The sequence below is a fragment of the Asparagus officinalis genome, chromosome 10, assembly GCF_001876935.1.
Source record: "Asparagus officinalis chromosome 10, Aspof.V1, whole genome shotgun sequence".
Classification (NCBI taxonomy): Eukaryota; Viridiplantae; Streptophyta; class Magnoliopsida; order Asparagales; family Asparagaceae; genus Asparagus; species Asparagus officinalis.
In genome coordinates, this window is record NC_033803.1 from 64987573 (window position 1) to 64999733 (window position 12161).

Here is a 12161-nt window from a genome sequence, read left to right on the forward strand (position 1 = left end):
TTATCGAAGTCTTATTAATCACATTATACTTTAGATCTTGCATTAAACAAGACCTAATGATGCCACACGCCGTCCGATTGATCTTCTTCTAAACCTTTTCTTCAATGTCGTCAGGCTTGCCGTCCAATTCCAAAGTATCTTCCAAATTTTACGCATTCAACATATTCAAAACTTCACATCTCTATAATCCAAAGTTATTCGTACCATTAAACTTTTTCACATCTATCTTTATAGAGTGGATATTCAAACTTTGAACGATCACCAGAAGAACCACTCTCAAACCCTCCTTTCTCAGCCATCTTCCTCAAAACACTAACAAATCAATGCTGAACAAACTGAAAGATAGATCCAAACCGCGAGAAAGGTAGATTTTTACCTCCAACTGAAATCCTAATAACAGCCTCCAAAAGATCTCACCCTCACACGACGGAAGAAAAGATCCACAATAATAAAAATCCTACCTTTGCCTCTAACTGAAGCCCTAGATGAGCTTCCAAAGTGATCTACTCCTCCACCTAATCCCAAGTGTAGCCTGGTACTCTGATACCACCTGTTGGGGTTCCGAGGGCAAACACAAATGCTGAGAGAGAAGGCCAAACACAATTAAAATAATGACACGAACATAAACAAATGAATTTATATGGTTTGGTAAGTTGCCTACGTCCACAGGGCAAGAAGGAGATGAGTTTTCACTAATAGAGAAGGAGAGTACAAATAGAGATTACAAATTCACTCAAAATCTCTCAAACAAACCTCTCAAATCTTTCAAACAAAACCCTAACCAAATTGCTCAGAAAACTCTCTTTTCTGTGCACAAAACAAACCCCTTTTTCAACTCACAAAAATCCTAAAATCGTGTTTGTATTTATACCAAACATAAATCCCAATCAGAACAGAAAACCAGAATTAGGCCCAATTCTGACTGGCGTTCGACTGTCGAAATCATCGCGGTCGACCAACCAGAAAGACAGAAACCAAAAATCTATTACAGGGTTTGGCGGTCGACCGTGGCGGTCGACCAGCTAGAGTGCAGAAACACACCCTGTACTTGTGCACGTTTTCGGTCGACCGCACATGTTGCTGCGGTCGACCAGACAACATCCAGACTGTTTCCTGCTTCATTTTTCCTGAACTTTGTTGCCGTTTTCATCGTTTCTACACATAGAACCAACCAAGCTTGGAAAGGAAGATGAGACTTTTTACATATTCCTTGTCAGCTCTGATATCATCTTTTTTGGTAGAAAACCCACAGGCAAGTATCAACTTGCTTCTTTCCCTCCTTTGGTTCTCAAATATCTTTAAATTCCTTGTGTTAAACGTATTTTGCTTCAATATGATTTTTGATAATCTTCTCATTGATGTAAAACCGAGATTATATTGATAGTTCAGGTGTAGAACATGCACGTATGTGATTTCGGCCTCAGAGTTACAGGAAATTGATGATCAGTAGACGATGTTTTTATATGATGGTTTTGATGGTAATATTTGATAAATATTGTCTTACATGAATATAACAAGTTTTGATGATGTTTTGACATGTTTTATAAACCTTAGATGTTAAAAATCATGTTTTTATTAAATCCATGTTCATGATATATGATCCAAGTATGTTAGAATCATATTTTCATATTGAAAAGATATAGAAAATTATCGCTAAGATTGATATGAGAAAGATACGAGAAAACCCTAGGTTGAAATTTGGAAAATATGCTGAAAACCCAAATTCAAATGTCTGGTTTAGGATTTCAAACGTTTGGTCCAAACTATCAGATGTTTAGTGAGATAATTCAGACACCTGAAAATTATCCTATTTTGTTTTATTTTGTTTTATGAGTCATTTGACTCCTTAACTTTTTTTCGTATGACTTCTGTTGATGTTCAAATATTATGAACAAATTTGTTAATGAGTTTTGAATGTTTTCAAAGTCTTATTTGGTAGTTTTGAGTTACATTGTGAAATTATCCAGTTGAACCAAACAGTTTAAAAATATTATTATTTTTTCTTTGAATTTGAGTCTTTAGCGCAAACGACACATAGATCTACAACCTAAAAAAGAGATTCTTTACAATAATATATGCTATATGCTATATGACTCTTGTGAGTATGGTTTAGCTATGAATAATAATAACTATACCCTATTTGATGCAACATACGGGAATTAGGAGTCTAAATATTAGGCGTTTCTCTTGATCAACGTGCTAAGCTTTTAGTTGAGATGATGGCGAGTTTACGAGAAAATTATTGCCACCGAGTTTGTGAATATGATACATTAAGAAGAGATAACATTGTCGAATAGTTAAAACCTAATTTTACTGAACATTTAGAATTTATATATTTTATATTAAATATTGAGTGGTGATGAATATAGTGTATATGAGGATTTGCAACCTCCATACTTTTTTTGTTTGATTTCTCACTCGATAGTTAGTAGTGCAATATAGAAAAGCTGAGATTATACAACATCATGTGTAACAACCTTAAAATGAGTTGATATGAAAATATTAGGTTTTAATTAGGGAGAATAAATAATAAATTATCTTTCTAAGGTGTGAGATTTGATTTGGCTATTTTGATGAGTTTATTTCTAGAATCTCCTTTTGGATTGTCGAATTTTAATTTTGTCATTTACATTAAATTAACTAATATTATTATTCAATCTTAAGTAACATAAAATTAACTTAAATATGTTAGAAATGGAAATTTATCTTGCGCGTGCTTATATTATTTATATACACACATGATGAGTAATGTAATGTCTTTATGTTTTTCTGTGTATTAGTGTTTTTGAGAATTTGAACTAACGCGAGCTAAATTAAGAGATCTGATATATTTTCCTTTTTAGAAATACTGTTGGATAGTAGGTTATTAGGCCAAACAGGATTCCTAATCTGTTTTGGTTTTGATTTTAGAATTATTGGGATTCCTAGTCTGTTTTGGTTTTGGTTTTAGAATTATTACGATTCCTAGTTTGTTTCGGTTTTAGTTTTAGAATTGTTGGATTCCTAGTCTATTTTGGTTTTAGGGTTTATATATATATATAGAACGTTTTAAAAGAAATTTGTAGAGAAAAAAAGAGCTTGTTTTGAGCACTTTGAGAGGGAGATTTCTGAGAGGTGAGTTGAGATATTTTGTTGAGAGTTATTTTGAGTGTTTGAGAGTTGTAATCAATTGTTTTTCTCCTCCATATAGTAAAAACTCCCCATCCTCTCCCCGTGGACATAGACAATTTGCCGAACCATGTAAATCTCTGTGTTTGTGATTTGGTTTGTGCTGTTCTTTTGTGAATTGCACTCATTGGTTGTTCTTCTCTCTTGTTCGCCGACTCATTTGGTTTGTGCGCACGCTTCCGTCGACACGCAACAATTGGTATCAGAGCTAAAGGGTTTCAGACTTAGGGTTTGTTTTGGGTGAAGGAAAATTTGTTGTTGGAAGCTTGGATCTTGGAGATCTAGGCTTCGATGGAGATAGCATTGCCAAGTTGCCAGTTGGAGATCTCGTCTTCCTCGTGTGGTTGGAAGTCCGTGTTCGAATCTAATCTAGGTTTCAAGTTGGGTAATTTCTCAATTCTATAAGTTGTTCAATTTTTTTTACAATTTAGAGTTAGCAAGCAATGGAAGGAGATAGTGGTGAAAGAAGCAAGACTACGACAAGTACAGTTCAGGTTACACTTTAGAATACGAAGATCAGTGTTGTGAAGTATGATGACAAGATCAACTTTGGGTTGTGGATGAGTAATGTGCATGATGCTTTGAATGCTCAGAACTTAGAGGAGACCATCATGGTCCATGATAGGCCACCAAAGTATGATGAGGCGATATAGGACAAGATGCATCAAAACGCATGTTGGGTAATAAGATCTTGTTTGGAACAGGAGTTGAAGTACGATGTGATCAGTGTGACATCTACGATGAATATGTGGGAGATTCTCAACAACAAATATCTTATGAAGAGTGTTGAAAACTGATTATACTTGCTATGAAGATTGTTCAGATTCTAGATGTCCAAGGGTACCTAACTTGCAGATCATGTGAATAACTACACAAAGTTGTTGTCAGACTTGACGAATATGGATGAGTACAAGGTGATTATTTTATTAGGTTCCTTACCTGATGAGGAGTATGATACCTGTAGAATCTAAAATAGATACACTAGAACACTAGAGGGAGGGTGAATAGTATTCTTTTAAAATTTATGCAAAGTAGATTATAAATTACCAAGAAAAATGGTAATCTCAGAAATTCACAATCACAAACACAAGGTTTTATACTGGTTCCACCAATCCGGTGTACATCCAGTCCCCAAGCAATTCCCGCTTAAGAGTTTCCACTATGATTTTGAATAAACTTACAAAATCAAAAGCAAACCTGACCAATTTGCAAGTCCCTACAAATTGCAATACCAATTGACAAATACTTTGCCAATTTGTACACCAATCTCTAAACCAAGAGATTAACACCTCTCACAACTTGAGAGAACTCTTGAAGCAACAATTTCAATTCCTATAAGCCTTGATTTGTAGTGTAGTGTAGTAGTGGCTTAGGAATGATTCTAACTTCTGTAAATTGCCTAAACAATAAGTATTTGAATGATGTTCAAAGGTAATTTCAGAAACTTTTCTTTTTCTCAAAATCTGAATATTTTTCACTTGAAAAAAATGCACAAAGATCAAAGCTTATGGGTATGTAAGTCCCTGCATTTTTTCTGAACAGATAACTTATTTATAGCCCTTGAAAAGATAATTTTTTGAACTTTAAAAACGTTTAAAAACGGCTATAAAAACAGTCATAAATTCAAACTTTAAAATCTAGAAAAGACTATACTGTAAAATAACAGAAACTTATGTTTCTGTTAAACACCTGAGTAGTCGACTATAATCACTATTAGTCGACTATACTGTAAATTGACAGAAACATATATTTAAGTTTTATACACGAGTAGTCGACTACTATTCTAATTAGTCGACTACTAAGAGTAAAAATTATGAAATAAAATATTTTTATACTTAAGTTTTAACTATAATTCTAATGGTTAACATAGGGGATTTCTATAGTTAACCAACACACTAAGCCTGTGTTAGTGTGTTCTAATATTGTGTGTGTTTGTGTGTGTGATCAAGGCTTGTACAATAATTCTAAGTAAAGAAAATATAAATTACATTATCTCATCTGTTCTTCATTTTCTTCACTTCATAATGCCTTGAAAACATCTTGCACTTGTTCATATTCTGATATTGAAATCTGCATATAAAAGTTAGTGCATTTGTATAACACACATTGTATAAATTGTTATCATCAAAATACTATCATGGAGATATGATATTCAACATTCTCCTCCTTTTTGATGATAACAAATAATTTATGCATAAGTATGTATTTTATAATCAGGTTTAAACATAATAAAATAACCATACTTACTATACTTACTCCCCCTGCATATATGCAAATTTGAGTCTATAACAATACATAAAAATAGATGACTATTTCTCCCCCTTTGTTATCAACAAAAAGAGAAAAACATTTATGCTAAACATAACATTATTTCTTCAACATGAGCTAAAACTTCAAACAAATCATTCAGGTTATGAACATAGTCCATAACTTCACCCATCCAAATAGGTAGGCAAAGACTTGTCATAAAGACCAAAAGTTCCACAATGTTCATCACCATGATCTGTTTAAAATATGTAGCACATATATTAACTAACCAAACAACATCATAGATAATTAAACACACAATCAACATACTTGACATAGTAGCAACATAAATAACATATTACATATGTCCTAACATCTCACAACTACATAGTTTTTGATACTTAAACAAAATAACATAATTGTTTTGAAACTTAACATAAAAAACATCCTAAGGTGCTGGAGGAGGTTGCTGTCCTTGAAAATATGCATTAAGCTTTGTGTCCAAGTCTTCAAACTTCTTGATTAGCTCTTCTTGATTACTAATGATATATGAATTCTGAGAATATTGAGCTCTTTGACCAGTTTCAAGTTCAAGAATACGTGCACTTAAAGTATTGTATTGCACGTCTGAAAAACATGAGGGTTTTGTAGGAAATGGTGGTGGTTGACTAGAAGAAGCTCCTGCTTGAGTTGAAGATTGTGGAATATCTTGTGGAATTTCTTCTTGATGAGGTTCATTTTGAGGATTTTGTTCTTGAATTTCAAAATTTGTCAACTTCATCCTAGTTAGGGCATTGGAATCAAAGAATTCAATGGAACGGACAACGGAATTTTCAGATTGGAGATCCACATGAAATTTGTCAAAGATTTTTGTTAAAAAGACACCATAAGGAAGAAATCCTCTTGGTATTGTCAGAAGATTATCAAAGTAAACTTCAGCCCAATTAACTTGGATATTTCCCATTATAGCATATAGAGCTTTTGCTAAATCTAGGGAAATAAAATAAAAACTCACAGTTTTTGGAAATAAGTTATAAGCTAGGATTCGTACAATGAACTTAGGAATTGGACGGAGTTTGTTTGAGTTATTTAAAGGTTTTCCATATCCAGGAAGAAATATATGATTAAATAAAAGATCTGAATCATTCATCCTAACTGACCTAAGAGAAACTCCTTGATAAGGAATATTGAAGATTTTTCCAATTGACTTTGTAGTTAAGTCAATCTCTATTCCTTTAACAAGAGTCTTAAGTTTTTCAGAACCACCAATAGTTCCCACACGTTCTATATTAGTATAGAACAATTGCACAAGAAATGGATATGTGGGTTTTCTATTTTCAGCAGAGAACAATTCAAGCAATCCCAAATTCCAGGGAATAAAATCATCAAATTTCACAAATCGTCCTGGAAGAACTTCAAAAGATGATATTTTGTTAAATTCTTCTAATAAATCAGGACTTTTTAAATAAATGATGATTTCATCGTTAATAGAAGCATGGGTTTGCTTAGCTTTCTTAGATCTAGACATGATGAAACAGTTAAATAACAAAAGATTCAAAGATCAAGTTTAGAAATATACCCCAAACAGTTGAAACCCTAGATTAGTCGACTAGAACTGGGAGTAGTCGACTACTGAACTTGACAGCTTGACAGATTTCAGAGAAAAAATGAATATCTTGATGAAAATTTAGGAAGAAAGAAAGTGCCTTAACCTGGAATCGTGAGTTCCGAAGGGAAGAAGAAGAGGGTCGGTTTTTTAGATGGGTTAGTGGGTAGTTTTTAGGTTTTTACATTATATTTTAAAAGAAATTACATTAAATGGTTCATATTTGATAGTAAAATAAATGTAGGGTTAAGATTTGAACTTAGATATGTGGCTAGGATTGATAGAGTTAAAAATCTATGGTTGATATGAGTTTTACTTAACTGAAACGGGTAGTGGGTATTGGGTTTTGGGTTTGAATTTGAGTAAAAATCCAAAAAGCTTTAAAACTTTAAAACTGTGAGTTCAGAATCAGTAGTCGACTAATAGTAAAAGTAGTCGACTACACTGTAATCGACAGGAAGATTATTTTCAGTTTATGACTCAGAGTAGTCGACTATAAATGAAATTAGTCGACTACACTGTAACAATAGAAAGTTGATTTTAAGATATTAACTTAGAGTAGTCGACTATAGAAGCAAGTAGTCGACTACACTGTAATTCACAGAAAAACTTATATGCAAGACTTGTGCATGTAGTCGACTATAAGTCAAATTAGTCGACTATTAAGGGTATGAATGTATATGTGTTTGTTTTAAAAATTTAATTTAAATCTTTAATTGAACATATACCTAATTCCCTTCTTAATTTAACATAAATTTCTTCTTTTAAGGGTTTTGTTAATATATATGCTATTTGTTTATTTGTAGGTATAAATTCTAATAAAATGTTACCTTTAAGCACATGATCACGTAAAAAATGATGTCTAATATCAATGTGTTTTGTACGTGAATGTTAAATAGGATTTTTAGATAAATTAATTACACTAGAATTGTCACACATAATGGATGATATGGGATAATTTATGCCATAATCAGATAATGTTTGTTTCATCCATAAAATTTGAGCACATGCAAGACTTGCAGCAATATATTCAACTTTAGTTGTTGATAATGATACTGAATTTTGTTTTTTTACTAAACCAAGATACAAGTGAATGTCCTAAGAAATGACATGTTCCACTTGTACTTTTTCTATCGGATTTACATCCAGCAAAATCAGCATCACTATATAAGAAATGACATGTTCCACTTGTACTTTTTCTATCGGATTTACATCCAGCAAAATCAGCATCACTATATAAAATTAAATCAAATGAACTATGTTTTGGATAAAACAAACCATAGTTTTTAGTATCTTTAATATATCTAAAAATTCTTTTCACTGCTTTAAGATGTGATTCTTTAGGATTAGATAGAAATCTAGCACATAAACATACACTAAACATAATATCAGGCCTACTTACAGTAATATAAAGAAGTGATCCAATCATACTTCGATAGAGCTTTTGATCAACATTTTTACCATTTTCATCTTTGTCAAGTGATGTAGTGGTACTCATTGGTGTTGGTTTGCTTGTTGTATTTTCCATTCCGAAACATTTGAGTAAATCTTTTGCATACTTGCTTTGATTGATGAATATTCCTTCTTTCAATTGTTTAATTTATAGTCCAAGGAAAAAAATTAGTTCACCCATGTGACTCATTTCAAATTCATCCTGCATAGTCTTAGCAAATTCTTGACAAAGATTGTTGTTAGTAGAACAAAAAATAATATCATCTACATATATTTGAATTAGTAAAATATCTTTATTTATTTTCTTAATAAATAATGTTGAATCAACTTTTCTAATTTCAAAACCTGAAGTTAAAAGAAACTTCTTTAATCTATCATACCAAGCACGAGGTGCTTGTTTAAGACCATATAAAGCTTTCTTAAGTTTAAAAACATGATTTGGAAAACTTTCATGTTCAAAACCTGGAGGTTGTTCTACAAAAACTTCTTCTTTTATAAAACCATTTAGAAAAGCACTTTTAACATCCATTTGAAATAATTTAAAATTCATAAAACATGCAAATGCAAGTAAAATCCTAATTGATTCTAATCGTGCAACTGGTGCATAAGTTTCATCATAATCAATTCCTTCTTCTTGATTATAACCTTGTGCAACTAATCTAGCTTTGTTTCTAACAACTTGACCAAATTCATCTAATTTGTTTCTAAAAATCCATTTTGTTCCAATAATGGATTTATTTTGAGGTCTAGGTATAAGATCCCAAACATTATTTCTAGTATATTGATTAAGTTCATCTTGCATAGCAATTATCCATGAATCATCAAGAAGTGCTTCTTTTATATTTTTAGGTTCAATAGTTGAAATAAAAGCAGTATGAGCAATCAAATTAAAATGAGATCTAGTAGTTACTTCATCAGAAATATTTCCAATAACTAAATCATGTGGATGATTTTTAACTTCTACAAAATCTTTAGGTAAATCATTTTATAAATTATCATCTTTTGTAATATCTATCATTGGAGTATCATGAATAGTATTAGTTATATCATCATCATTATTTAATATAATAGGTGATTTTGTAATATCTTCAATAACTAGTGTTCTTTTGTTATATATTCTATATGCTTTACTGTGATTAGAATATCCAACAAAAATTCCTTCATCAGATTTAGAATCAAATTTATCTAAGTTATCCTTTGTGTTTAAAATAAAACATTTACAACCAAAAACTTTAAAGTAAGATACTTTAGGAATTTTGTTATAAAATAATTCATAAGAAGTTTTCTTTAAAATAGGTCTTAATAAAACTCTATTTAATACATAACAAGCTGTTGATACAGCTTCTGCCCAAAAAATTTTTGGTAAATTACTATCACACAACATGGTTCTAGCACATTCTTGTAAAGTTCTATTTTTTCTTTCTACAACTCCATTTTGTGGAGTAGCACGAGGAAAAGAAAAAGTATGTGATATACCATGTTTATCACAAAAAATTGTAAATAATTCATTTTCAAATTCACCTCCATGATCATTACGTATAGAAATAATAGAAGTAGATTTTTGATTTTGAATTCTTTTGCAAAATATAGAAAACTCATTAAAAGCATCATTTTTATGTTTAAGAAAAATTACCCATGTGAATCTAGAATAATCATTAACAAGAACAAATGCATATCTACTTCCATTTAAAGATGTTACTCTAGATGGACCAAAAAGATCCATGTGAATTAATTCTAATGGTCTATTTGTAGATATTACATTTTTAGATTTGAAAGAAAATTTGTGCATTTTTCCTTGTTGACATGCATCACAAAAATTATTTTTAAAAGACATCTTAGGTAAACCATTTACTGAATCATTTTTAGAAATCTTAGACATGTGTTTAAAGTTAACATGTCCAAAACGTTTATGCCATAAAATAGAATCATTAGATGATGCAATAAGACAATGTTCATTTGAAATATTATTCATTGATAACACATATATGTTATTTTTTCTATAACCTTTAAAAATAATGGTTATTAAATCAATATCATAAATTAAGCATGATTCTTTTTCAAAAACAATTTTATAACCTTTATCACAAAGTTGACTAATACTTAGTAAATTATGTTTAAGACCATTAACTAATAAAACATTATCAATGATAGGTTTGTTTGGATTACCTACGGAACCAATACCGATGACTTTTCCTTTGTTGTTATCTCCAAAAGTAACGGTACCTCCATCCTTGTTTTGAAAAGATGACAACAATTGTATATTTCCAGTCATATGTTTAGAGCAACCACTATCTAAAATCCACCTATCTTTCTTGGGTACCTGAAAAAATAAACATTTACATTTTGGTACCCATACTATGTTGGGTCCTTTAAATTAGCCTTTAGGAAACCAAACCCATGAAGAGTTTGATTTACTTAAATAATTAGATGATAAACAAATATTTTTAATAAAATCAGAAATATAAAAATTCTTATGTAAAGAAGATAATTCTTTTGGAACCCAAATAGAAAAGAATTTTGATTTCTTTTTATACAAATTTTCATATTTATAATCATGCAAATCACAAGAAGGTTTTACAAAAATTGTATTCTTTGATTTGTTTTTATTAATTTGAAAACCTAATCCTTTTGTCTTTTGTGATTCTCTTTGAAAAGAAAGAATATTATTAAGATTTTCTTTTCCTTTATTAAATTTGTCTTTATTGTCACTTACTTCATCTTGTGCCATAAAACACATGTGAGCACTTTCTTTTTCTTCAATTTCTTCATTTGAAGATGACTCATCACTATTATCCCAAGTGACTGTCATTGCTTTCCTTTTCTTGTTATTTTGAATGTTGTTGAAGTTGTTGAAATAACTTGATTTTTGCTTATTCTTCAATATTGGACAATCTTTCTTCATATGACCTGGTTTATTACACTTAAAACAAAGATGATTATTTGAAATTGAACTCTTAGATTTAAAATTACCTCGTTTTATAAATTTTTAAAATTTTCGTGCAAACATGCCCATTTCTTCATCATCATCATCTGAATCTTCTTTATCGTAAATAGTATTGAATGCAAGAACTTTCTTGTTCTTTATTTCTTCATCATTCTTTCTATCTTCAATTTGAACTTCATATGCCATATGATTACCAATAAGATTTTCAACCGTAAGAGTTGACAAATCATTGGCTTCTTCAATAGCGGTAACTTTCTTTTCCCATTGTGGACTAAGTGATCGAAGAAATTTTCTTATCATCTCCACTTGTGTATATGTTTTTCCAAGACCAATGAGAGAATTTGTGATATCGGTGAATCTTGTGAACATTTCTCCAATAGTCTCATTTTCCTTCATCTTGAACAATTCAAATCTGTGCACAAGAACAGAAATTTTAGATTCTTTAACTTTATTTGTACCTTCATGAGTTACCTCAAGTGTATGCCAAATATCATATGCAGATGTGGCCGTTGACACCCTATTGAACTCATTCTTGTCAAGTGTAAAAAATAATGCATTCATTGCTTTTGAATCCAAATTTGCATTATTTCTTTGAGAAGTAGTCCATTCTGTAAAAGGAGTTGTTGGCTTCTCATATTTCGTTTCCACGACGTTCCAAAGTTCGTAACCAATTGATTGAAGGTAAATCTTCATTCGGCACTTCCAATAGTTGTAGTCTTCTTTGAATTGTGAAGTATTTGTCGA